Source organism: Ambystoma mexicanum, chromosome 13, assembly GCF_040938575.1.
Source record: "Ambystoma mexicanum isolate Mex_15411 chromosome 13, UKY_AmexF1_1, whole genome shotgun sequence".
NCBI lineage: Eukaryota > Metazoa > Chordata > Amphibia > Caudata > Ambystomatidae > Ambystoma > Ambystoma mexicanum.
Window position 1 is genome coordinate 622,364,526 of NC_090938.1, and position 26,633 is coordinate 622,391,158.

Genomic DNA, 26,633 nt, shown 5'->3' on the forward strand with positions numbered 1-26,633 from the left:
GGTGAGTTGAACACATTTTTTCATCTATTTATTTTTTATGATTTCTGCTCATAATCCACAGGTATATTCTGACAAATGTATTTTATGTACTGCTCCTTTGATGCCGCCAGCATAATTACCATGTTGATCTACACAACATATTTGTGATCGTGTTTTCTTAGTTATTAGGTGGGAAAAACTGCAAAACAGGTTTTTTTCCCGTGTGCAACCTATCTCTGAAACACTTTACCAATGCAAATCAGACTGGCCCCCTAAATCCTACAATACATTAAGCACTGAAGACCCTACTGTTCAAAGAACATCTCGCCAGTACTTCACTCAAACTTACTTTTCCTTGACTGGTGCCCCCCACCCGCCACTATTCATCCCAGCAACGTCTACTGCACTTGGTATCCTGAGTTAAGTACTCTCTTGTTTCTAATCTAGGCTTACATTTCATAAATATCACATATACATTGCATACCTACATCTTTAGGGTTCTTGCAACACAGTTCCAAATGTTCAATTTGTAGGGTTTCTTCTTTCTTGTATGTCAACCTCTGTAAGTTTAGGAGTACATGTGAAAGAGACCCTGTTCACACTACAGATGGAATTATTCCATTGAATTGCAGATGCATTGAACAGAACCAGAGAAGATCTACACTATGGTGAGGTACCATTTCACGGTCCACTTGCACATGTAAAAGATGTGATCATATACAAGCTAATGTTGGGCTTTGAGACACAGTGTATAGGTGTGGATTTGTAATAAGGCACTTAAGCTGTGCATAGAGGGTAAGGCACTGGCAGAGTGTCCACTCGTATAAAGGAAACATGGGGACATAGATGAGCTAAGGCCAAGTTTTGACATTGAACTAATAGATGTGGATTTGAAGCCCTTGCAAGTGGAAATGTGTCATACTATTAATCAGAAAGCCTTTACATCATTTTAGGATCAGCCTGAGCGACATTTTTGACGAGTATATGTAATTATTCACATTTTCAATTGGAAGTTTGAGCATGGAGGTACGATTGTGGCATTTGTCGGCCATTATGATCTATTAGCACATATGATTCTATAACTTACATGGTGTCTTATTGTTCCTCTGTTTTTTCATGGTTGTTTTTGAGTTTTTGTTTCATGTACCAAAACCTAAGCTTCCTCCCTTTCACCACTCCTTGATCTCTGTCATCACAAGTTGCCAAAACACATGTAATCAAGAAGGGCTTATCCACAGTTGTGGAAGGAAATTTCGTTATAACAAATCCTAAAGAATAATTAAAAAAGAAAGTGTTTTCTAAATGTAATGTGGCGCTGTCTCTTTTTCTTTTTGAGAGCTTATTTACTGTTCCAAATGTTGTCTAGTCCTGTTGCTTATCAGCAAATCCAGGTTGACCACAGTTCCTAAAGTGTTCTGGCAGACTGCTGCTATCTCATCTAAAGCATCATTAATGTTTGTGAGCAGATTTTGGGTTAGACCTCCTGGGGCAGCATGTATTGAACTGGGAGTCTGTCTTGCAATAAAAGTGTCCTCTTGTAATGAAATACATCTAAGGAATGTATGCATTTTTGCTTTTGTTATTGGTTCTTTGAATATGGAAAAAACGCCTCTGATCTAAGCCCCCCTGCAATAATCCCACCCCACAATCGGAGATAAGAAACAGGCTGTTTTAATCATTATATTTTGTCATGTTTCAAATACACAATCAAGGAAATGCTGGTGTAGTCTCCTTTCAAATAGTACAAATAACTTTGACTACAATGCATATGAATACACTGCAGTCTGCCTACCTCTGTCTCACTAACATTGCCATTTAACATAAAACATCCACTCTACTTTGCATCTTCGTACAAACATCCACACACAGAAAACCACATGTGAGTGACTCTTCTAGATAATGGGCTTGAGTGCTTTATATATTTAGGGGTGCAATTTGACATTAATGGCTAAACAAAAAATAAATAAATTAATCTACAGTGGAAAATGATATCTACCTTACACCCACCCCCCCTGAAATCAAAAGATGCAGCAGTTTTAAAGTTGAAAACAAAACAACATTTTTATTGGCAACTGAGAAATATGTACTTTATAATTCTATGGCAAACAAATGTTTCTTAGTTTGGGTGTAGATACTACTTGATTTTATCATTTATGATGTTGATTCATCACATATAATGTCAATGGTCTGCATTTCTCAAGTTGTTTTTTGCTTTTGGAATGCTTGGACAGTAGAGCCTATTTCTCACACTATTTTCAAGGAATCAGGCTCACCCGCACAACAACCACTGTTCCATTTGTTCATTGATGAAAAGATTTCTTTACTTTGCTGACTATGACAGACACCACATTTCATTTTTTGATGTCAAAAACGTCAAGAGATTCCAAATAGCAGGAGACAGATCATATTATGACTATGCAAACTGTTGTTTAAATTTTAATTATAAACCACAAAGAACATACACCTTGCAATATGATCTCTCTTTCAATGGTATTTTTAGACAGGGATCCCAAAATACTTTAAATGGGTCCTGGGATTTTATTAATTCTCTGGAAAACTGACTAAATAATTTGTTGTCATAAGTACTCACTCTTTGTTCGTCTAAAAAATGCCTACGACAGTTATGGACACTGAATGTCTTTAGGTCGCCCCATGAGGTACGTTTTCCTCCAGTCTGTTCCATTAATCCCTCTCAGGTAATCAGGTACTGCTTTTGAGAAAGGCCTCTGCATTCTGTCCAGTCTGGATAATGCCATTTCAAAGAGATTTCCCCATCAGCTACATCAGTTCGGAATGCAAATCTGCTTCCCTTCTGTCAGACAAGATCACTTGCTTCTCTAGTTTCTTAAAAGCTTTGCATTCTTCATATGTGTTTGAGCTTAAATTCCCAGCAAATTCCACTGATGCGGCATCAATTACCACATCATTTTGAATTGGAGAGTCCCTTCGATCGGTTCCCTTCACTTTCTCACACCAACTATGGTCACTGTTCTTGCTTCTATAGCCCCACTGAAGTTTGATGTGTCATATGAGGAAGAGACATCTACAAACTACCCCCCTCCCTGTTTGGAGAGAATATGAATAATTAAGTGATACATTTACTTCTGGAAGTATTCTCTACATGTGGTATTGTGAAAATGACATATTCAGGTTTGTAAGAATATTCTGAATCTGGAAAAAGCATTTGTGTACCATGGAGTTGTTTGAATATGCAAATTATGCATACCATTTACGCAATGCCATGATAACATTAGATTCATGTTTTCTGCTAAATGCAGATCTGTATTGGGTTTTTCGGTGAGCCATTAGATTCAGAAACACAACTGATAACATATGTCCAATTGTAATCTGTCATATTGGACACTTTGATGTCAAATCTGTGTGTCCTCATCACTATTAGTATCAATAGAAATTATCTGTTGCTTATGAGGAAGACATACTGTGGAGCAAAGCACAATTCGGTCATCTATTCTTCAATACAAGTCCTAATGTATTCCAAGGTCATTGCCTCAAAGACCTCTTCAAGGCATATGCTTCTTTGAAAATCCACTTAAGAGCTCTCCAGATACCCATTAATCATTTGAAATGTTGCCTTTCAAATTAGCTAAAACAAAACAAGACCATGATTTGTGTATTTCCAATGCAATGCTTAGATGTAATGTTATTTTCAGAGTTTATGAAATAGGGCTTTTTATATTAGGTAAACACAGCTGCCTCTATGTCATGCATTGATCTATGTGGCATTTTAATGGTGTTCAGAGATTCTTGTTCTTGAGAGCTTAACTAACAATTGTTTTTCATGAACAGATGGTATTGGCTCAAGTGACTTAGAGTTTACCGCCTAGAGAGTCACAGAAAATCAATGCAGCATAATAGGTATATGTTGACCCATGAAAAATGTGCAATTTTAACAGCATTTACTTTTAATATTAATTTGAAAACATGTATCCACAGATAAAATGACTTCTAATGGGATTTATAATATAATATAATATAATATAATATAATATAATATAATATAATATAATATAATATAACATTTCTGATTTCTAATTGCATTTGCTCTGTCGTCCTTTATAATGCTATGGAATCAGCAAGAGGCTTTCCAGTTTGTATCTTCAATGATATATATATTTTTTCCATTCATTGGGTGTTCCTGAAATCTTGTGCATTGTACTTTCAGCTTAAAATGTTCTGATTTTCTGTGGAATGAAGGCAGATGCCAACATCAGCCATTTATTTTTCTTGTATCAATGCCACTACACCCCATACCCTCAAGCTCAGCTATGTGGGTCACACTGCAGCTGACTGTAGGGGGAAGGAAGGTTTTAAGATGATGGTTAATATGATTAGTTACAGGGATAGTGATAAGGGAGTAGTTCACCTATGACAGTGGCTCAATCCGCCGGTCAAAGGTACCCTTTCGGATGGAGAAGTCTAAATCAAGAATGTGGTTACCTTTGTGCGTGAGGTCGGATGAGATTTGGAAAATCCTAGCAATTTCTGATAATTCCTCAGAGGTTTGGTTATTGTCAGACCTATGAACCTTAACGATGGATAACCCCATTGAGTATAATCTCAATTGTGTGCATAAAGCCAAGTAAACGATATCTGACGAGAATGCAGTTTACACACTGTACATTTTCTTAAACCATGTTTTACATAACACATTACATTCTTCCTGAAGCTAAGTATTCTGCAAATTAATATTTCAAATAAATAATGCTAGTTATTGACTTCTGCCAGTTTAAAAGGCTAATAATTAAACCTTATACATCGAGGGAGAGGTCATTATCATGGGATAATGACCCACTGTAATGGGTACGACGTCCTTTCATCGCCAGGCTTTCTAATGCCTGCATTTTAAACATGGAAAGAATAACGAAAAAAAGTTTACCAGATCTTTTTGTTGTGGGGGAAGGTAAGGTGTTGGGGGCGGGAATAGTTACAAACTGGTGGGCTAGGTGTCTTTAGGGGGGGACACCCCACAAAAATAAAAAAATAAAAATGTGATAAACATTTTCATTATTCTTTCCACGTTTAAAAGGCAGGCGTTAGAAAACCTGATGATGAAAGAACATAGAATCCTGTAAAGTTCCTTCCTGAGGCAAATTCTATGGCAAGATAGAGGCGAGCATTAAGCTTCATCTTCTTTTATTTTCTCTCTCCAGCAGTTTCAACAAATAATATACATTTTGTAAACTTTTCTTTTTAAAAGAACTTTTTTTTTTAAAGAAAACTTCAAGTCCCATCATTCCTGTAGTCCCTTAGTCTCTGGACATGTGACCTAGCCCTTCCTGTTCCTCTGTCCTTCCTCTTCTTTTCCTGCTCTCCAGAGATAAGTACCATTTCATACAAGCTCCGTAATACGATTGTGTTTTGATAGTGATTTACATGGTTAAATAATACTAAAGACAGTTGTTAGGCCCCAGAGGTGCGATGCGCAGCGCAGCATTATATTTGTCATAAATATTCCGGGGTGAGGAGTCTGCGGCCCCATGCCACACTACCGGCACATCAGGGGCCCGCAGATCTCCTCACAATGCTCGTAAGTACCCGCGGCGCTGCGTTCGGGCCTCGGAGCGGGTAAGCCACCACCCTCGTGGGGGCGGAGTCAGACGCGAGCGGGAAATCCCTTCCCGATCGCGTAATACAGGAGGAAGCTCCCACCGTTGGGGGGGAGCGCGAAGCAAGCGGGAACCTTTTTTTCCCAGCCGCGTACGCAGTAATCAGTAGCCCCACCCTTGTGGGGGAGGAGGCACAGCAATCGAGGCAGCTCGCTTCAAGAGAGCGGCTCCTCCCTGGAGTGGGAAATCCCTCATATCACAGAGGCAAATAGGAGCGAAATGCTCACCGCGAGGAGCCCCCACACTTAGGGGGCGGAGCCTGACATGAAAAGCTCTGTTGTGAAGCTTCGATTAGGAAGCAAAAGCAAGACGCGACGCCACGGAGCAGGAATAAGCCCTGGTAGCGTTCTATTTTGAATATATCTTGAATCTAATATCATTAAGAACGTTTATTGTACACAAGCGATATAAGAAGAGTCCCTAGAAAGACACTGCATATCTTCCTACTTGGTGCAGACAAGGTGCAGCCTCACAAGAGTGGATCTGTGGACGTGCCACTACACCTGCAAAGGTATTATCAAGGCACCTTACAGCACTATCATGTCCAATTTTGAGTGGAGTGAGGAAGAACAGGAGGCAGTCTATCAAGAAGACTTAGCCTATAGTTTTAAAGAAGTGCTGGGGATTCACTCACAGAGGCAGTGGCTCAGGGAGTTAGACCCCTGCAGTTGAGACTCCATACCATCAAACTATTTTTGAGGCAAAAAGAAAAGAGCACCGAAGAAAGCACATCCACTAGGGTCACAACAAAGGGCCCAAAGGGGTGTAACAAGGCCTGGAAGAGCAAAGACTCTTCTGACACCTCCCCGGGCCAGATGGAAGGGGCAGGTACAATGGCCCTGGAGGCTTCTGACGCTTTCAGCAATCTAAGGGAAGCGTTCATGAAGAAATCACAGGTGCCGAGCCTCGAGACCCCCTATCTAGGGGATGTTAATATGGGCAATATAGAAGAAGGTTTCCCCGAAGAGAAACCACCAGAATCCCCAACCTCTTCACAAGAGGAAGCATATAATGAAGGGGACGAGGGAAGCCAACCTCTGCCGAAGAAAAAGCTGAGAAAGCTTAACAACTTAGAAGAGGATGAAACCTCTCACATGTTGCAGCCCGAAGACATCAGAAATCCTAGATCATCCGAATGGGTGCCCTCACCGAGAGTCGCGAAAAACATGACGCAAAGGTTGTGAAAAGCGCTAGAGAAGGTGGTCAGACAGAGGATGAGAGCAGAATGTCCGAAACCGGAATTACCGGGCAAAGTGGCAGAAGCCCCGGAACATGACCCAAAGATGCTATCTTTCGTCTCTAAGTCTAACAGAGACCCCAGGAAAGGTATAGACCATTCTTTGAAAAGCTGCCAGGAAACAATCTGCAACATAGCTGGCCCTCTAGTAAAAATTATGGACCTAGCCGAGTGGGCGAAGGACACAGGAGAGGAAGTGGACCCTGGAGTCCTAGCAAACTGGGCACAAAGGGCCGTATGCCTTTTAGGCAATGCTAACTGCGCAATTTCGTCCGAACGAAGGAGAGGGCTCCTGCTCAAGATCGACCAGAAACTAGGAGATTTGTCGTCATATGAAGCAGGTGAGGCAGCGTGAGGATTTTTGTTCGTCAAAACTTTTGGCAAAGAAATGGGGCGATTTGTGGGAACCTATACCTCCCTCGAGAAGGCCAAAGCGTCAATGAAGAAAATGTTCCCGGGAGAGTTTTTGGCGGGACCGGTCGGTCCAGAGGCCGAGCGACCGGTCGCTATCAAGCGTTCAGAAGGCCTCAGGGAAATAGAAATAACTACTGGAAGAACAGACAGCCAGACTCATTCTTCCCGCCAAGAGGTCGTTTCCCTAGAGGAAGGCGAGGAAGAGGACAGGGAAGAGGACACAACTTCCCCACAGGTGAGAGTTTCACGTACCCACCAGTCGGGGGGAGGACAGCGGTATTCTGGGAAAATTGGCGTTCGCTTTCCAGCGACGCCTGGGTTCTGCAGACAGCGAGAGGCATGCACATAGAGTTTATAGAGACCCCCGCTCAATGTCAAACACCCCGTCCTCTAGCCGCTACACAAGTAGAGAAAGGGCTACTACATGCAGAACTACAGAGGCTAGCAGAGAAGCAGGCGATAGAGCCATGCAAAACATACCCAAAATTTGTGAGCAACATGTTTTTGGTCCACTGAAAAGACAAAGTAAGGACAGTAATAAATCTAAAGAACATGAACAGATGGGGAGTCTACAACCATTTCAAGATGGAAGGGACCCATCAGCTTAGAGATACACTCAGGAAAGACGACTGGCAAGTGTGGATAGATTTGAAAGATGCCTACCTGACGATACCAGTACACAGAGTTTTTCGCCCCTTCCTGGCATTCGACTGGGACGGGCAATTATGGCAATTTGCCACAATGCCGTTTGGGCTGGCATCAGCGCCATGGGCATTCACAAAGATCATGAAACCGGTAGCAGCAGCGATCAGGGAGAAAGGGATACGTATGATTATATATCTAGATAACATCCTGCTGATGACCAGCTGCAGAGAGACTCTCCTCTGCCAGACCGACTGGGTAGTGAAACTCCTGACATCCCTGATATTCCTAGTGAACCAGGAGAAGTCAGAGATGAAAACAACCAGGAGGTTAGAATTCCTAGGGTTTATCGTAGATACCAGGACAGCAACCCTAGAACTTCCAAACAGAAAGATAAGAGACATAAAGAGAGAATTAAGAACATGTCTCAGCAAAATAGTCATATCACTCCGCACGATAGCACGAGTAGTAGGCTTATTAGCAGCCTTGATACAAGCAATATTTCCAGGGCCGCTACACTATCGGGCTCTGCAAAGGCTGAAGAAAAGACACCTACAACAGGGTCTGCATTACCACCAGCTAGTACACATCGACCAAGAATCGAGGACAGAGCTGGAGTGGTGGCTGGCGAACATGGAAGCATGGAACGGGAGAGCCATATTCGGCGACCGTCCAGACCTGATAATAGAATGGGATGCCAGCAGGCTGGGGAGCCTGATGCAGAGATCTCCAGACAGGAGGGAGGTGGAGCTCGGAAGAACTTCAGCTACATATCAACTGTCTGGAACTGTTAGCCAGATCCTTTGCGATCAAGGCTTTTATGAAAGGAAAAGTGAACTCTTGTATTCTGTTGAAAATGGACAACATTTCAGCAGTCAAGTACATCAATAATTTAGGCGGGGACGAGATCCAAGTTACTGGTGGAAATAGCCAAGGATTTTTGGCACTCCTGCCTGGAATCAGGGATCTCAGTAGTAGCCGAATACTTTCCAGGGTCGCTGAATGTAATAGAGGACTGGAACTCCAGGTACCTCTCAGACTCCAGCGATTGGATGCTGGATCGGGAAATATTCTGACGGCTGGAAGAACGTTGAGGACCGATTCACACAGATCGGTTTGCGTCCAGACTGAACGCACAGAAAGAAAGATTCTTCAGATGGAGATTAGACCCAGCAGCAGCCGGAGCAGATGCTTTCCTGCAGGACTGGTGAGAGCAGACACTCTACACTTTCCTGCCGTTCATAATGATGAGCAGGGTACTGGCGAAAGTGCGCAGAGAAGCGGCGAGCCTGATAGTAGTAGGTCCGATGTGGAAATCTCAAGTATGGTTTCCAACGCTCATGGAGCTGTTAATAGACTACCCGAGACTACTACCTCAAGGCGTGAGCCTTCTCACGGACCCAGTTGGGTCATATCACCCTCTGAGAGTGAAGGGGACGCTGCCGCTGATGGCGTGCAAGATAGCAGGAGACACTGGAATCTCCCTGGGATTTCTGCGCAAGCTGCGAGCCTCATTGCCGAGTCATGGGCACCCTCAAATAGAAGGAGCTACGAAGCAGCTTCGAATAGGTGGTCGACATGGTGCAAAAGGGGAAGCATTCATCCCGTTTCTGCCCCTCTAGTCGAAATACTGAATTTCTTAGCAGAACTTCTACAAGATGGCAAAGCTTACAGGACTATAGGAGTCTATAGGTCCGCAATTTCAGCAGGACACCTGCCCTTAGAAGGAATGCCAATAGGAGAGAACGTAGCTGTACTAAGACTTCTAAAAGGAATAAGATTTAGGAAACCACCACAGCCGAGGTACGAAGTACTATGGGATGTATCTGTAGTATTGAAGCTACTAGCAGACTGGCCCAATAACAGATACCTGTCACTAGGACAGTTGTCAGGAAAACTAGCTATTCTATGCTCCTGTGCATGGTGTCATGCAGGAGAGTCGCAGACGTCAAAGCATTGGAAGTAAATTGAAAGACATATGGGCCAGAAGGGGTGACATTCAACCTGGCCAGAAGAACGAAAACAGTCTTCTACAATCACATACCCATACATGCAAGACCACCTGAAATGGTGCGTAGCCACATGCATAAAGGAGTACGAGAGTAGAACAGCAGAACTGAGGCCAGTAGGCACAACCCAATTGCTAATAGCGCTCAGGAAACCGCACAAAGGAGTAGCAACAGGCACTATAGCACAATCGGTCAGAAACATCATGAGCCTAGCAGACATTGACATGGCTAAGTTTGGAGCGCATTCAGTCAGAGGAGCAATGGCCTCAAAAGCGTTAGGGCAAGGCGCAGCTTTGAATGACTTCATGAAAGCACCAGATTGGGCTAGCGATACAACGTTTAGGACATTTTCTTTTAGACCAATCAACATGATAGCGGAAGCAGTAGTAAGAAGCTTTGAACAAGCTTAATGCTCGCCTCAGTCTTGATATAGAATGAAGATTCCCCCTACTAATAGTGCAGGGAGCTCTTGATTCTATTAAAGACAAGGAGGCGAGCATCAAATTCCCGGTCCAAATACACATAGATATGAAGCAATGATAAAGTACATGAAGTGATGCACTGCATATAATTGACATGTTTATTCCTTCCAGAATAGGGTGTGTATTCCCCGCCCTAACATATGCAATAGTTTTTTCTGACACTAGGAGATGAAAAAAAGAACAGCTGAAAACCTTAAAGAGAACAAGTTGCCCGGAGAGAGAAAACAAGTTGAACTGTGAGAGACCGATCCGGCATAAAGCAGGAAGTTCGAAACAAAGTTGACGAGTTGGTTATGCAGTTTGGAAAAGATTGCAGTTCGAAGCAGTCAAAGAAGAGGAAGGACAGAGGAACAGGAAGGACTAGGGCACATGACCAGAGACTAGGGGACTACAGGAATGATGGGACTTGAAGTTTTCTTAAAAATAAAAAAAAACTTCTTTTAAAAAGAAAAGTTTACAAAATGTATATTATTTGTTGAAAGTGCTGGAGAGAGAAAATAAAAGAAGATGAAGCTTAATGCTCGCCTCCTTGTCTTTAATAGCATCAAGAGCTTCCTGCGCTACTAGCAGAGGTCATCTTCATTCAGTGCCCATACGTTGAAGAAGGGTCATTTTCCCAAGTGATAATGACTGCTCTCCCTCACCCCCCCCCCCTCGCCCCAAGCCTCTAAGATTATAAGCACATAGAGTTGGGCAAATCAAAAGGAAAGTGTTTTCATTGTGAGAAAGAAATTAACCTTGAAATGTTAATTAAATGGACACAAACACGTGTTGTGTTGCATTATTGTTTGCTAGTCTGGGAAATGTATCTAAACACTCAATACTCTGCCTTTGCAGAGGTGAAGACAACTATTTGTGTGCTGCTTGTCACAATACTTCAGAAATCTGAATGTTTGGAACAAGAGCTATAGCAGAGATTTCAGACTTCATTCTGAACCTTACCTGGTGCTGATGCCCTTTGGCTCTAGTTAAAGATCTCAGTAAAGTAGGAGAATTTAACGAGAGGCAAGGGACCTTACCATCAGGCAATGTACTGTGGTGGGGTGCAATATTGCTATTAGAACATTCCACTCATTTAGGATTTAGTGTTCTGTGTAAAACTCGGAGAAACAGAGGAGAAACATTGGAAAGTTGAGACAAAGCAATGACACCAGCCATTATTGTCCTCTGCCGATGCAGTGTCTGCAATGAAATAACCAAACTTCCAGTGTTCTAATATGGCGTTAGTACCCCGTTCCAAGGGCTCGCAAGAGGGGTAACAGCCCGGCAGCCAGAGTTATAGAACCAAGCAAAGCAAGAGCTTATAACGAGGGCAACACGACGTTACCCCCGGTTCCATCGCTTGGGATGCGGTGCTAATGGCATTAGCACCCCGGTTACCAAAGTGGTAACCTGGGGCGTTAAAAAAAAGGATTTTCATTCATTGAACGGGACGGCACGCACGTCCCGTTCAATGTATGAAAATCCTTTCCTAAAATGGCTGCCACGGCAATGGAAGACAAGCTCCACATGGAGCCCCTCTTCCATTACCATGGTGGGCTGGACAAGCAAGAGGCGGTGAAGCGGCAGTGGCGGCTGCCTCTGCCGCAACAGTCATGTAAGTGGGGCAGAGGGGGCGGGCTGGGAAATAGCTCTAAAAAAATAAATAAATGAGGGAGGGGGAAGCTGGTGCTGCAGGGCGGGGGAGGCAGCCGGTGGGTTCCGTGGAACGCAGGCTGAGAGCAGAGGTTTCAGCCCGTGATCCGTGGAACCTGAGTGGCTGCGCGCCCCGCCCAGGGTGCTCATGAAATACATTGCTTAGCTTCAGAGAGAATAATGGTGCAATATTTGGGGAGATGGAGCAGCTGGATAGTGGATGATTGATCCAATGCACTGCAACCATTTATTTATTTATTTACTTCTAAAGCGCCGAAAACCCACAGGCATCAGGGCGCTTATATAAACACAGCGTGAACAAACATAGTAACGAGACACGAGCAACCGGTGCCCTAAGTACATCAGTCTAGAGAAGACAGTTCCTTATGTGGCGCTGTAGTGTGCTCTTTGGCATTAGTATTTCGTTTTTTCAATGCTCCATTTAGCAACACTCTGTTGCATTGTTTGATTGAAGCAGCAGGTGGCTCCAGATGTCAGTGAACTGTATAAGGGAAGGTGTCATTACTGTACAATTATTCCTGTGGTGGAGCCCTTGTTAGGGCAGGGATGGGTTCGGTCACATCGGGTTCCCTGCCAGATGATCAGTGTGGTTAGTGGTGCAGATGAGGGGCCACCTGCAGCCACAGCGAGCCATCAGTTTTCCAGGGCGAGGAGTTCTGTGTCATTATTTGGTTCCCATGGCAGCCGTCTTCAACAACACAACATGTCGGTACAAAGGCTTCCTTGAAAATCTGCCGAAATTAAGAACAAATTGGAACACAGCGTTCATGGCTCCACCCGCCTTTTGTCCTCCGACTCATTGATCAATCCGCACTTATAGACGACAGGTTGCTGATGCCCGGGGAGGTGCACGCGGGTGTGGATTAGGTGTGGATATGTCTTTTGTCTAAGCAGCAGAGGTTGGACACAAGCTGCTGATGCACTGGGCAGCCTCTGGTGCTGCAGGAACATTGGCTCCAATGGAACATGCGCTTTTGATGGCGCACCGCCGTTGTACCGTGTGGATAACACTCTCTTTCCCGTTACTAGACAGGAATATTTCGACGAATGCTTCGCTATGATGCTATCTTGTCTTTTATTAAATAGTACCGTTGATAACGGCAGCAGATAAGTACCATCCGTCCAATGGGCTCTGTCCAGTTCTCTGAATGCTGTAGACTCCGCCCAAAGAGACAGGGTCAGGACTTCCCTCAGTAAGGGGGGTGAGGAGGGTAGGTAAACCTCTGAAACTGGGATAGGAGGTCTATCAGGGTTTTCACCAAAGCCGGTCCTAGCCCAAAGTTGAGGTGAGGGATTTGGGAGGCCAAGTTGCTGCCCCTGCCCCCCATACCGATACATGCCTAGTTGAGTGTTGAAGGCACCACTGTGGAGCAAGCAATGACTGTGTACCCTATTCTGGCTAGAATTCTGTTTATATAATTTCAGAACTACCGGTCCCAGGAGGCCATGCAACAGATAAAAGCTGATGCACTCTGAGTGAAACCACCAGTTCTACAAACAAATAGGAAACTCGAGCGCAGGTCCAGCAAGCCATTCTAGCATCAAAGAAAGACTTGCCACGTATCTGCAATTGCAGCATAGCCACCAATACACACACCTGTGAGACTGACTCAACCACAAGGGAAATAGTAAGACCATATTGGCCCCCAAAATGGGAGGGAGGATAGCTTGTGGCAACGTGTGGGTGTTGGTAGCAAGACCACGCTGAAGCACAAGACAGGTTCGCCCTTGAAAAAAAACAAAAAAACAAAAAAACAAAAAAACAAAAAAACAAGCATGTTATAAATAACCTGCTCTTCCACAATGTAACTAGCGCCTAGACAGCTACGAGTCATGTTGCAAATAAATGCAAACTTAATAAATAAATAAAGAAGCAGGTGGGCAGATTAACCAATCGGGGTAGGTGGGAAAGAAGGACACAGGAACTTAGAAGCATAAAAATCATGTGAGAGACAGAAGCAGTGAGCAGTGTGTGGGTGTGGTCAGGTGCAGTGTGAGCGTCCAGAGAGATAAGGTGGAGCAGAGCATTGAGAAGGTTGTGTCAGAGGGTGTTTGCAATAGGGGAGGTGTGAGAGTGTCATCAGATTGTAAGAGTGAGGCTGTGAATGAGTGAATGGCTGTTGGAACGTTTGAGACAGAGTAGAAATATAATTTCGTATTTATATAGCGCTATGAACCCCTGAGCGCTGCTTATTATCACCCACATGGAGGGATGAAAGGCTGGCCCTGTGGGGATTCGAACCTGTGTTAGCAAGCTCTGCACCATGTCAAAGCAAGGGTTCTACTCGCTGTGCCACTTGACCGGCTTTAAGTGTAAGTGAATGGGAGCAAAAGGAGTGTAAGAGATGAATGAACGTGATAGGCGAGGAATGGAGGAGATTAGATAAATGAGAGGGCATGGGTACAGATAGTGGAGAGTAGAGAGGAGAAAGAGGAGAGAAGACATAGGAGAGGAGAGGATATTTGGCAATGGAGTAGGAGAGAGGAGAAGCCAGAATATTGGGTGACCATCAGGGGCCAGATTACAGAAATTTACTGGTTCAAGTGAAAAGTTGCACGTTATTAGCACTAGGACACAGTTTGCCCTATTTTTAAAAAAAAAAAAACACTAGGACATATTAGAAAACTATTGCACCATGACAAGTGCAGTTTTACATGGTGTAGGCATCAGGGTAAAAATTGCTCTTGGGCACAAAAGATAGATTTTCACTGCATTATTGCAACAGGGCAATGTTTGCCCTGGAGCTATTTGCGCTTTTGAAAAAACGCATCCAAAATGTATCTTTCTTGCACTTGGGCAATTTTTTTCCCAGGCACTTATACAATGCCAAGGTGCAGTTGTCATGGTGCAATAGTTTTCTAATATGTCCTAGTGTTTTTAAAAATAGGGCAAACTTTGCCCTAGTGCTAATAGCGTGCAATTTTGCCCTTGCACCGGTGCAAAGTTTCTGTAATCTGGCCCCAGTAGAAAAGAGGAAGGCAAGGTGAGAGATGGATAGGAAGAAGGAGGAGAGCAATGAGGAGAGAGGAGAGAGGGGGTGGGGAGATTGAAGGGGTGCAAACAAAGTGAGAGGAACTGAGCACTTGGAATGGTAACAGACCAAAAAGAGTATCCTGAAACACTATCCCGGCGACTTATTAGGATAGGCTAGAGAGAGAGTAAGATAGAAAAGGCTAAGAGGGCCATTACAGGTTTGGTTGTATACAGCCAGTACTACCGGCGGGACACCACCAAATAGATTTACCATTACCAGCACTTGGTCTGCCGGAATTACCGGCAGATTCCGAGTGCCAGTAAGCTAAGTAATTTCCCATTCCATGGAGTCCATGCAGGGGACTGCACGAAGTACCAGAATTACTGGTGCTGGTAATTCTGCCATATTTTTTGCCAGTGGGGCCAAGATTTACCTCAAGCTCTTGGCTGGATGCAACTCTTGTTCCAGCCAGCAGACTTGTGCTTTGCTGGTGCAGTAAAAGTGCTCATGCTGGAATTACCGGTACTTTTACAGCACTGGCAAAACTGTAATGAGGCCCTAAGGCTTTTAGGAATGTAGACTGCAGATGTTACAGAACAATAGTGGATAACCTGAGATGCAGGGATCCCTGGGCTAAGGAGGTGGGATGCCCCCTGGCGACCCGAGGAGGACGGTGGTTAGTGTGCCACCTTGTGGTAATCTACAGTCAGAATACTGAATCATTTGTAGTTTACAAACATTGAAACCTGTGAACCATCCTCTGAAGTTAGGGTGTTCTTGAGGCCATCTGTGACATCAGTCACAAGCACTGTCTTTACTCTTGGTTTTTCTCACTAGTAAGGGTTAAAACTAAGGCAAACAATAGCAGGGGGCATGACCAGTGGTCATTAGCAATGCAGCATTAAATCTCTTTAATCCATTGCTATTGTATTCATCCCTTCAGAATTTACATTGTTGACTCACTGACTAGTAGGATATGCTAGAAATAGAAGAGAGACGCTTTCGGCATATGGAAGCCTCTTCATGCAATATATACAAGAAATGTATACATTCTTTAATCCAGTCACCTTTACCCATACAAATGTATTCTTTTTCAATTTCTTGCAGAGTTGGGTCCACCCAATTTACAAATAGAAGATGGAATATTTTCAGACAAGAGTAGCACAGGAACAGGTATTCATGGGAGAGATTAAGTAAGCGGTGTAGAAGAAAACAGGGGGCTTAAGGATGTTCCAGGAAGATGGTCTGGCGTGAGGAGGTTTCATAGAAGTTTGTTCCCTCAAAGGACCCACAAATGCGTGTGAATCACCATATTTTTAAATGGATTGACTGCAAATGTTTGCGGGTCACATCAGGTGGCGTGTGTTTGGAGAGGCTTCGAAGATCTGTACTCAAGACAGATGGGCAGAGAGTTCCAATGTTTGAATCATGTTATTGAAGGTGTCTTCCCAAATGTTTGCTTTGGGTTTGGGTATGGTGAGATACAAGCCTGCTTTAGAATCCAGGTTTCTCTAATACCCAGAGGTTTCTTATAACGGACCCGGGGATCGAACCTGTGTTGCTCTGCGTTGTCTTGCTTCCATGCTATCTTTTCAAGACAATGGGCCTCATTACGAGTATGGAGGTAGCCATGCCGCTTTTAGTGGCATGGCTACCCCCATACCGGGTACCAAATCCGGGTCCCGCAAAAGGGGACTTACCGGGCTATTCTGACCTTGGAGGGCCCGTTAAATCCCCATTCCCGTTTGAGCCCCCATAGGGCTCAATGGGAATGGAGAGGATGCTAACAACGGGCCCATTAATGACGGGGCCATTGTTAGCATCCTGGTCTGCTAGCGAGTCCAGCTAAGGAGCGCCTGGTCTGACCAGGTGGTCCTTAGTGGGAGCCACTGCAGACCTCCTAATAGGGTAGCCCAGAATTAACTGTGCCGGTCCCTTACCAGCAACGTTCATTCCCCGGCCACCAAGGCTGTAATGAGGCCCAAAATCTGATAATTTATCCTTAACCTTTGATGGAATGCTGAAATTTACTTTGATATATATTAAAGAAGGTCAAATTGGCACAGTTTCAAGATACATGAACTGTAAAGCGTAGGTAATGCTTCAAACCTTGCTACAGAAAAAGATTGAGGCCGGATTATAAAGAATATTTTTTTTTAAATCCAATTTGAATGCAAAAAAGGAAGTGTTTGTTTAGAAAAGTACATTTCTTTACGCTGCTTGTGGGGTGACCAACAAATTCGGAGATGAACTAGGCAGGGCTGAATGGAGAATCTATTGTACTGTATTGGCGTTGCCATTTATATAGCGCCTTTTCCCATTTGTATGGCATCAATTTGCTTTGTTGTAGGTACATCCTCCCAGAACAAAGTCCAGGTATGGGGACATTCCCAGTAAAACGCTTAACGTGCGTTTGTGCAATTACCCAAGAATAGTACTTAGGAGGGATGGCTAGGGTCCAGTAAGCAACCCAAGAGGTAAGGCATGTGGACAGGTGCTGAGGGAGGTCAAGACAGAGCGCTAGTACAAGAGAATTGATGTTTGCCCAGCTAGACCGAACAATGTCGCTGAATGTCGCTGTATTCTAATGGCAGATGTATTGAGGCAGGTCATGGTCTTTACGCGTCCAGCTAGACCAAATTTGACATAGTCGTCGCTGCATTCTAAAGTTTGTTGATTGATAGCTGTGCCTGCAGCCAGGCCTGGACTGGCCTATAGTGCAATAAGCCCATGGCCGAACCAAAAATACAAAATGCTGGTTTGGGCCAGTTTTTCTGGTCAGAATGGGCTACTCTATTGGCCAAGTTGGGACAGTAGATGAGTTAATTCACTCTGCAGCTAGTAGTTTTGACCAGTGTTGCTGAATAAATATTCTTTCAAATGCACACTTTGCATCACACTTTATCAAAAAGCATTGCCTTGGTTAATATTCAAACAGTGTCACAAAAGAAATGAATAGCCATTTACAACTGTGGGACACTTTTTCATTGGTGCCTGAGGCAATTTTATGTCCCAGTCCGACCCTGCCTACGGCCGATGTCCACCAAAGTGGTGTGTTGATACATACCTTAAGATCAGGTAGAGTTTATTTTTGATGTCGCTGTGTGTTGCGGTCTGTGTGAAGAAGGCAAGTTACCCTCATATGCTAATTTTAGGCGCTCTAGACAGGTTAGCCTGAGCACAAATAGACTGGCTGTCTTATACCATCATGTAAGCGTGGAAGCTAGGGTGACATATGATCTAGAGTCATAGGAGTCTCTAGTGCAATAGACCGGATATCCTTATGGTCTTACTCTATATATCTTCTAAGTTCCATAATAGGCTAACATCAGGCATCTTCTAGTACAATATTAAGGATCGCGGCATATATATTATCATGGGTTCCAGTGCTAGATCTGCTAATTACAAAGGAATAGATTACCATCACATATCTTCTGGCAACAAATGAAATGCTGTCTTAAAGAAGGCTTTACGTCTTAAAGACATTCTCAATAGCGGCCCCTGTGTGTTTAAATCAGCCTCACAAAAGTAACCGACCCAGGATACAGACCCCTAAAACGCTTGTCAGGTGTACAGGTTAAGGTCTCAAAACCGGCAAAGTGTTCAAGATCGTACAAGTATTCTTGGAGCAGAATGCATGTATGCTCTCTCCATGTATGAAGAAATCTATAATGCCTTGATGGGCAATAGACAAGATATTGAGAAAGCAAGATCTTGATTCTGTGATCTTCAAAGAAGCATGCTGGTGGAAGTGTGCATGCTCCAAATTCATTAATGAGGCTTATGTTCCACTGCACTTCAGCCGCTTGCTGATGCCCTGTGCATGGATATAGGATATTTGTTATTGAAAGCAGAGTAAAAAACCCTGTTTTGTACGATCATGATTGTTTTCACTACCGGCCGGGGCCACTCCCTGCACCATCCTGTACCCTCCTGAAATCAAGGACTTGGCCACATCTGCATTGGTGACCAAAAGAAGCTGTAGAAACCTGCTTGGCCTATTTCAGACACCGTACTCTGATTGGCCAGTCTACCCCAGCGCCCAGAGATAAAGTATGACAACAACATGTATTGCACAAAAAGGAGATAGAAAAAAGGATTCTTTTGAGTGAAGGCACGTTTGAGGGGAAATCTGGCGTGTGTTATCACCCTGGAACGGTGCAGTGACCAATCAGGACATAGGGAGTGCAGACTGTATCTGCCGAGCGCAGCGTGCCTCCACCGCCTCCCATCACTGCAGAGTCCCTGCTGTCATTTTCCATCTCACTTGACCTTACCCTCTGCCTCACATCTCTGGCCACGTCCTTCACTGTTCCTCGGTCACCTCCTCTCCGACTTTGCTCTTCTTCCCTCATGTGGTCTCACAGTTCGTCCTTTCGCCAATCTCTGGCAAGCTTCTTAGGCCACCTGCCCGCCCAGTTGGTGCACACAGCGCATCATTGCAACATGCCCTGCGTCTGCCTTTTGAGTGTGTACCATATGTAGACCTTTTGCCCACACTCAAGTAGTGCTAACGGCCCACCACCACCGATAGCACAGCGAGCTAAGTGCTCGCCCCAATATCTATGTGCAACCTGCTGTGGCAGGTTCGAATCCCGGCAGGGTCAACTCAGCCTTTCATCCTTCTGAGGTTGATAAAATTAGAAACACCCAGACGGGATAATATCTTCTGTTATTTGAGCACTCTGAGATCTACGGGTGTGTGGCGCTATATAAGAAAGGAATTATTATTATTATTATTAGGCTCTATCTGTTTGGAATGGCCCACCGCTGCAGGCGCTATCAGTCTGGTAATGGCCCATGCCCTCAGCAATGTCCTTGACCTCAGGGCAACAAGCCATTTAAATTTAAATATTTGGGCCTGTTGGGCTCAAGTGCAATTGATGCCTATGCAATAGCGCCTACAGAGCACATTTCAGAGGTTAAAAATACACACATGGAGCTAATAACTTGAACAACAAGAAATGCTCTGATTACTTACTGGTAATCTTCATTACTCCTAGTCCTACTCTTCCTCATCACCGTACTTACTTCATGAGGCCCCTGCCTCCGACATAGGAGCTTCTTCTATTTCTTTAAATTCCTATAACTCCTCCCCCACATCCACGTCACTCAGTTTCATATTACCAAGCCAGAGCATGGGACCTTTCCCTCAGGGAGGGTGAGGAGGGTCGTCAGTACTGTGACGAGGAAGAGTAGGACTAGGAGTAATGAAGATTACCGGTAAGTAATCAGAGCATTACCTCCACGTCCACTCTTCCTCGTCCCAGTACTTACTTCATGAGGTATACCAAGGCAGCAACGGGGAAAATGTCCCAATGAGACACAGAGCTAAAGACAGTGCAGCAAACACACCCACAATAACTCTTAATTCATATCCCCACAGATAAAACTCCAACCACGAAGGAACCAACCCCCCGAGTGGGAGAAACTCAACCCATAGCGGTTGATGAAAATCCTTAGACCAGCCAAGGCGGCAGCCATACAAATCTCTTGCAGAGAAAACCCTCCTTGCATCTGCCCAGGAAGCCGCCAAACCCCTGGCGGACCGCCCCTGATCGTGCGCAGGCACAGGCAAGCCAAAAGCCACATAGGCCATGGAGATCACAACCCGGAACCATCGGAAAATGGAAACCACAGATGTGTTATGCCCAGCCCCAGCCGGACCACAAGCAATCAGAAGACTATCAGATTGGTGAAAAAAAGCAAACCTAGTCAAATACTCCAACACGTCCCGCCGGACATAATGTTAAGCCAAGCCACCTCCTCATGCATTCTCGGATCATGAAGGAAGTCAGGGAGAACCAGATCCTGAGAGGTGTGAAAACCAAGATACAATTTAAGGGAGGAACTTCGGACCACACCTCAGCAGCACCGAGTCTGGCAGCACCCTCAGGAAAGGAGGGTGACATAAGAGAGACCCAATCTCCCCAAGCTTACGGGCAGAAGCGAGGGCAATAAGAAAAGCAGATTTCAGTATAAGATGCTTGATATCAATCTCGGAAAAGGGCTCAAAAGGAGGCCCTTGAAGGAACCGTAATACAAGAGGGAGATCCCAAGGGGGAAGCCCTTTATCAGCACAAGGACGGGAAGAAGAAAAACCCTGGAGCAACTTCCCCACCAACACCTCCGCATCCAAGTGACCATCAGAGTCCCCCAAATCAATTTCATGGAGGCCCACTGAGAGTGAAGCCTGGGGGAAAAAAAAAAAACTGCCAGGCCCCTGTCAAAAGCCCTTCTGGAGGAATCGAAGGATAGCAGAGGCCAGAACGCAGGGGAGGGATCCCAGACCGCCCATACCAGTCTCGGAAATGGCCCCAATGCCTGCCGAACACCTACAGAGTGGAGGGTCTAAGAGCATCCATTATGTACTCAACTACAGGATCTGAGAACCCCTGAGATATCAACCTAGACCGAGCAATAGCCACACTGCCCATTGCATTCAGTGGAATTCCAACCGCAGATCCCCTTGAAGGGGACATGGCCACCTCGGAACCAGTCAAGGTTCCTAGGACCCAAGCTCCAACAGAGAGGGGGGCCAACTCCGGCAGGACCAGAACTGAGCTACCAACAACACAGTCACCCTGGACACTCTCATGTGCCAAACCACCCGGGGCAGAAGGGGAATAGGCGGAAAGGCATAAAGGAAAACCTCAAGGCCACTGTACAGAGAGGGCGTCCATCCCCCAATCCCCCCGGCCTGAAACCGAGAGCAGAAGAGGGGAACTTCTGCTGAGGCCGGGGTTGCAAACAGGTCTAGAATCGGGGACCCTAATCTGACATTGGTCACCGCAAAGACCTGGGCCAACAGGACCAGTTCCGCCGAGCAGTGAAAACCGGCGTCTGAGAAGATCCACTTGAACATTGTCCACCCTTCTGATATGTGAGGCCACCAGAGACACCAGATGAGATTTCTCCCAGGTGCCTATCAGTGCTGCCAGAGCATTCAAGAAGCGGCCGGAACCCCTTTTGCAGTTTTCATATGCCAAGGCCGTCGTATTGTCCGATCGGATCAAAACTGCCGACCGTCCAGCAACTCCTGGTAGCACAACTCTTGCCAATTGGATGATTGCCGGCTCTCCCCAGATCTCACAACCCTTGAGCTGAGAGGACCTCCTTTCTGCCGGCATCGGTAGTAAGAGTGGCCACAGGAGGATGGACCATGCACACCTCAGCATGTAGACCTGAAACCCCCCACCACCACAGCAGGGAGACTCGCAGCGCTGGGGACACTGAAAACACAACTACGAAAGCCGAGACGTTGGAAGCCAGTGGAAGAGAGTATAAGACACCAGGGGACGTAAACGAAGACGGGCTCAAGGAACCGGAAAACACGCAAGACGCCACGTGCCCCTTAACTTCAGCAACAGGCGAGCCGAGACACACTGCCTTCTGAGAACCCAGCCCAAACCAGCCAGCAAGCGCCCCCCCTGCACAACATCCAGAGTACGCTCTCCCCAGCCGTCCGGACAAGCAGTGCAGGGTCTTGAGACCCATAAGAAGTTGACACATCCTTGAAGGCATAGGGACCAGGAACACCCGCAAGTAGAAAACTTGACCCTGAACAGGGAGAGAAATGGGCAAGACGGTAACCCACAACAATTGTTCGGAGATCACAGGGCGTTGAAGCATGCCTGTGCCACAATATAACAGCATGCTTGTCAGCCCACAAAAAGATCCCACTTATCAAAAGGAAGATACAGGACAGCCCAGAAGTGCAGCAGACCATGGCCCCCCCCAGCCGACAAAAGGGCAGAGTACTGTCACCAAGCGGGGCAAAGCAATCCATCCTGGATAGCAGACATGAAAGGCAACCCCCCACCTGGGGTATTCCTACACTGGAAAAACCCACTGAAGTGACATCCCCCTCCACCGACACCAGGGGCTCTGAGATCCCCTCTAAGCACAGACATGTGCCACCATGTGCCATATCACTTCCCACAAGTCTGAGAGGAGGCGTGAAAGCAACACGTCGGCACCGGAGGACCTAGGCCCTAAAAGAAGAGACACTGGGAACCCTCTGAATGGTCATTACTTCCATGATGCATTTTCTATAATTCCATGCCAGACAAGGGAAAAGAAAATCATCTCCTTTGACCTTCCCTCGTGCAGTTCCGAGGAAGAGGAACAAGGAGTCTGCGTCCATAGCTAGCACAGACCCAAACACACCACTAACTCGCCACATTGCTGAGAGGTGGCTTGAGCCCTGTATCCAGTAGCTGGTAGCCCCAAGCTCTAAATCGTTCCAATGTGTTGGTCTAGGAAGGATGAAGAGCCGAGTCAGCACCGCAGAGACTCGAACTCGAAGTGTAGACTATGCCAGGCCGTTACCCTTCCGGCTGCTTGCTGACGCGTCCAAATCTGCGCCGTTTTCACAGGCTGCACGCAAAGAATGCAGCCAACATCCGGTGCATCCTGGGCTGCGTATGTCTGAGGAGCGGGTGGTATGTGACAAGCCTGTGACAGAACAGAGCCCCCGGACTTTCAAAGACTCTCTGCCACTGTCACCCCACGACAAGAAGCAAAGAGGCCTCACAACAAAAAGGGAAGGATAGGCCATACTGCCAAGTGCTTGCCATTATTTCCAATAAAGATGTGTACACAGAGCACGAGGAAACGGCATGTTGAAGGAGTCAAGATGGCCATACCAGCAGGAGAGGGGAAAAATATCAAGCACAGTCCTCCCCTCTCCTTACCTTCCACCAGAGAATGCAGCTAACATCCGGTGCATCCTGGGCTGTGTGTGTCTGAGGAGCGGGTGGTATGTGACATGACTGCGACAGAACAGAGCACCCGCACTTTCAAAGACTCTCTGGCACTGTTACCCCACGACAAGAAGCAGAGAGGCCACACAACAAAAGGGAAGGCTAGTCCATATTGCCAAGTGCTTGCCATCATTTCAAATAAAGAGGTGTTCACAGAACACAAGGAAAAGGCCTGTCGAATCAAGATGGCCAAAACAGGAGGAGAAGGGAAAAACATCAAGCCCAGTCCTCCCCTCTCCTTACCTTCCCCGGGCCATGCAGGACCCGGGACACAATGCTCACGCTGCGGTCTGGAGCCCAGCAAAGAACCGAGCGAGCAATCCCCTTCAACTGTGACCCCAAGCCCCGCAGGTGGCACAGGAGCAGCGCCACACCTGAGGGAGCCGAGGGCTCCGCCACACAGCCCCCGCCAGGGGGCCAGCAATCGGTGCTCCCCAGTGCCCCGTACCGGGAAGAAAAAGTCCAACCTGCCGGAGGCAGGAAAAATTAAACTGAGTGACGTGGATGTAGGGGAGGAATTATAGGAATTTAAAGAAATAGAAGAAGGTCCTGTGTCGGAGGCAGGGGCCTCCTGAAGTAAGTACTGGGACGAGGAAGAGTGGACGTGGAGGTAATGGGTCTCACAAATAGCGCTTGCTTGGATCGAATCGACTCAGAAAGCAAAGAACTCGAAAAGGCACCAGCCTGCTACAGAAAGGCAAGTCAAGCAGGCAAAGCTCCGCCAAACAAGGATATTGCCCTCACTGCACCCAAGCGGCAAGTCCATCGTTGGCATTCCATTGACAAATGGTGGTGTCGTTGATATACTGGCATTTGAATGCCATTCCTCAGTCGCAGTGGGAAGAAAAATTAAGCTTCAAAGACAATTGAGCATCATTGCCCCATATTATTTGTATTTGTTTATTATTTATATCGTGCACCGAGCTCTGAGGTAACTGGGCTCTGGAAAAAGTAGGAGTTACATACATGGAAAAACTTAAGAATTACAAACATGGAGAAAAGCAAAAGCATTATAACCGGAGGACTAGAGGTTACAGATCGGTCTGGCATTTGTAAAATAACAGAAGAGCAACATTATGGGCAATATGGGTTGTTATGAGCAGGAGCCAGAGGGATCTGGGTTCATAACCAAGGGTGGGTAAAAAAAATGTGGCCAATCCTGTAGTCGGGGGGATTCATATTTGGCCGAACCTTTAAGAGATTTGTGTGACAGATTTAGGTTAATCTCATGAGAATTCATACTGATGATATGTTGCTTTAAGCAGTGGGTGGCAGAGGTCAGATTTGTGTTCCTGCCAGTATATCATCAAAGCAAAGGAAGTATAAAGTTAATGGAAGAAGTTTAGAACTTTTCCAGCCAGGGATGGTCAAAGCAATGATAGGGTCTACAAGACTGATGGATTGCACCTGGTTGGTTATTTCTTCAATTTATAAACCAACTTTGTTTGCAGCTGACAAAAATGTGCAATCTTTTTTTGTAAAGTGGCAAGTTCACACAAAGTAATGAAAATAGAAAATGCACACAGGTTGCATGTTTTATATGCATTACATTGGGAAATGCTCAGGTGCCCTTTTCCACGAGGGTGGCCTGCACATTTCCAGGGGGTTGGGCTTCAGGATAAATGATGCACTGACCAAAACCCTTTCAAGTATTAGTGTTGGAAGCATATATGATACTCCCTGAACCCATTGGTCTATTTCTGTTGATACATGCCATGTGCTTTTTTCGCAGATACAGATCTCATAACATTGTAATCCTACCTTACTAAATGTTATTCCTTTAAGGCACATCATCAAGGCCCTGCAACCTGCGGTTCTTCCGATGTTTTAGGTCCTCATTACAAGTTGCTGTTCCAGAACAAATACTGGAAAATATGCCAGTAATTCCGGCTCTAGCATCTTTTCTAGACCGGCACACTTCAAGTTTGCTGGTGGGGACAACGGATCTCCCGAGAATCCCGACCTGCCAGTAGATCAGGCCCCTACCAGTGGCAGTGATTCAGGCAATCCCATCACAGGGAGTCCTATTGGACTCCATGGGAGTGGGAATTTAGCAGCTCTCTCTGCCACCGGTAATATCCTTGTAATACCAGGATATCGGGTGGCAGAGATGGTAAGGGTACTTTTCCGGTATCCTAGTATTTCTGCAGTGCATAGTGACTTTGCACTGATTTCGCACTGGTGTAAAGTCACTTTGCACTGCAAAAATACACATTGCACTGCTCTCTGAATCAGGGTGTTTGTTGGCAGTACAAATGCCACAAATCAGGGCCTAAAATGTGTGCAATTTTAGCACTGACATAACTAAGCCTACCTCCTATTGTCTGCCCTTGTCACAAACTCAAGTTCAGGTTTTAGGTCTGGTCACAAAAGTTTACTATAGACACAGATAACTCACCCAAAGTGGGCAACACAACCAGGTATCTAGGCCAGCCCCTAGGGTTGACTCATTTCTGGAAAATGCTAAAGGTACCCGTTTCTAGGAATCTGATGACATACTATGGCACCAATCCAAGCAACGCCTCTTCAATGCAAGTGGAGCAGTGCATAAGCAGATTAAATCAAATGCGATTATGCACATGTCTGATACATATATCTCTCTCACACATGTGCCACAGTGCAAATCCTGTGGGTGACGGTGGCGTTCCCAGGCATAACAAAATGTCATCCCATTTTCATAAACAAGATTTGAGTTTTCATCAGTGGACAACCCATGGATTGAATGCCTGCTCTGAATAGCCTTAGATGAATGAGCAGAGCACAGAAGGGTCACTTTGCACCCTTCTGTGCACCCTCTGTGCATTCTTTCTCATTTGGGACAGCAGTTATATCCACACTGCTGCTTTG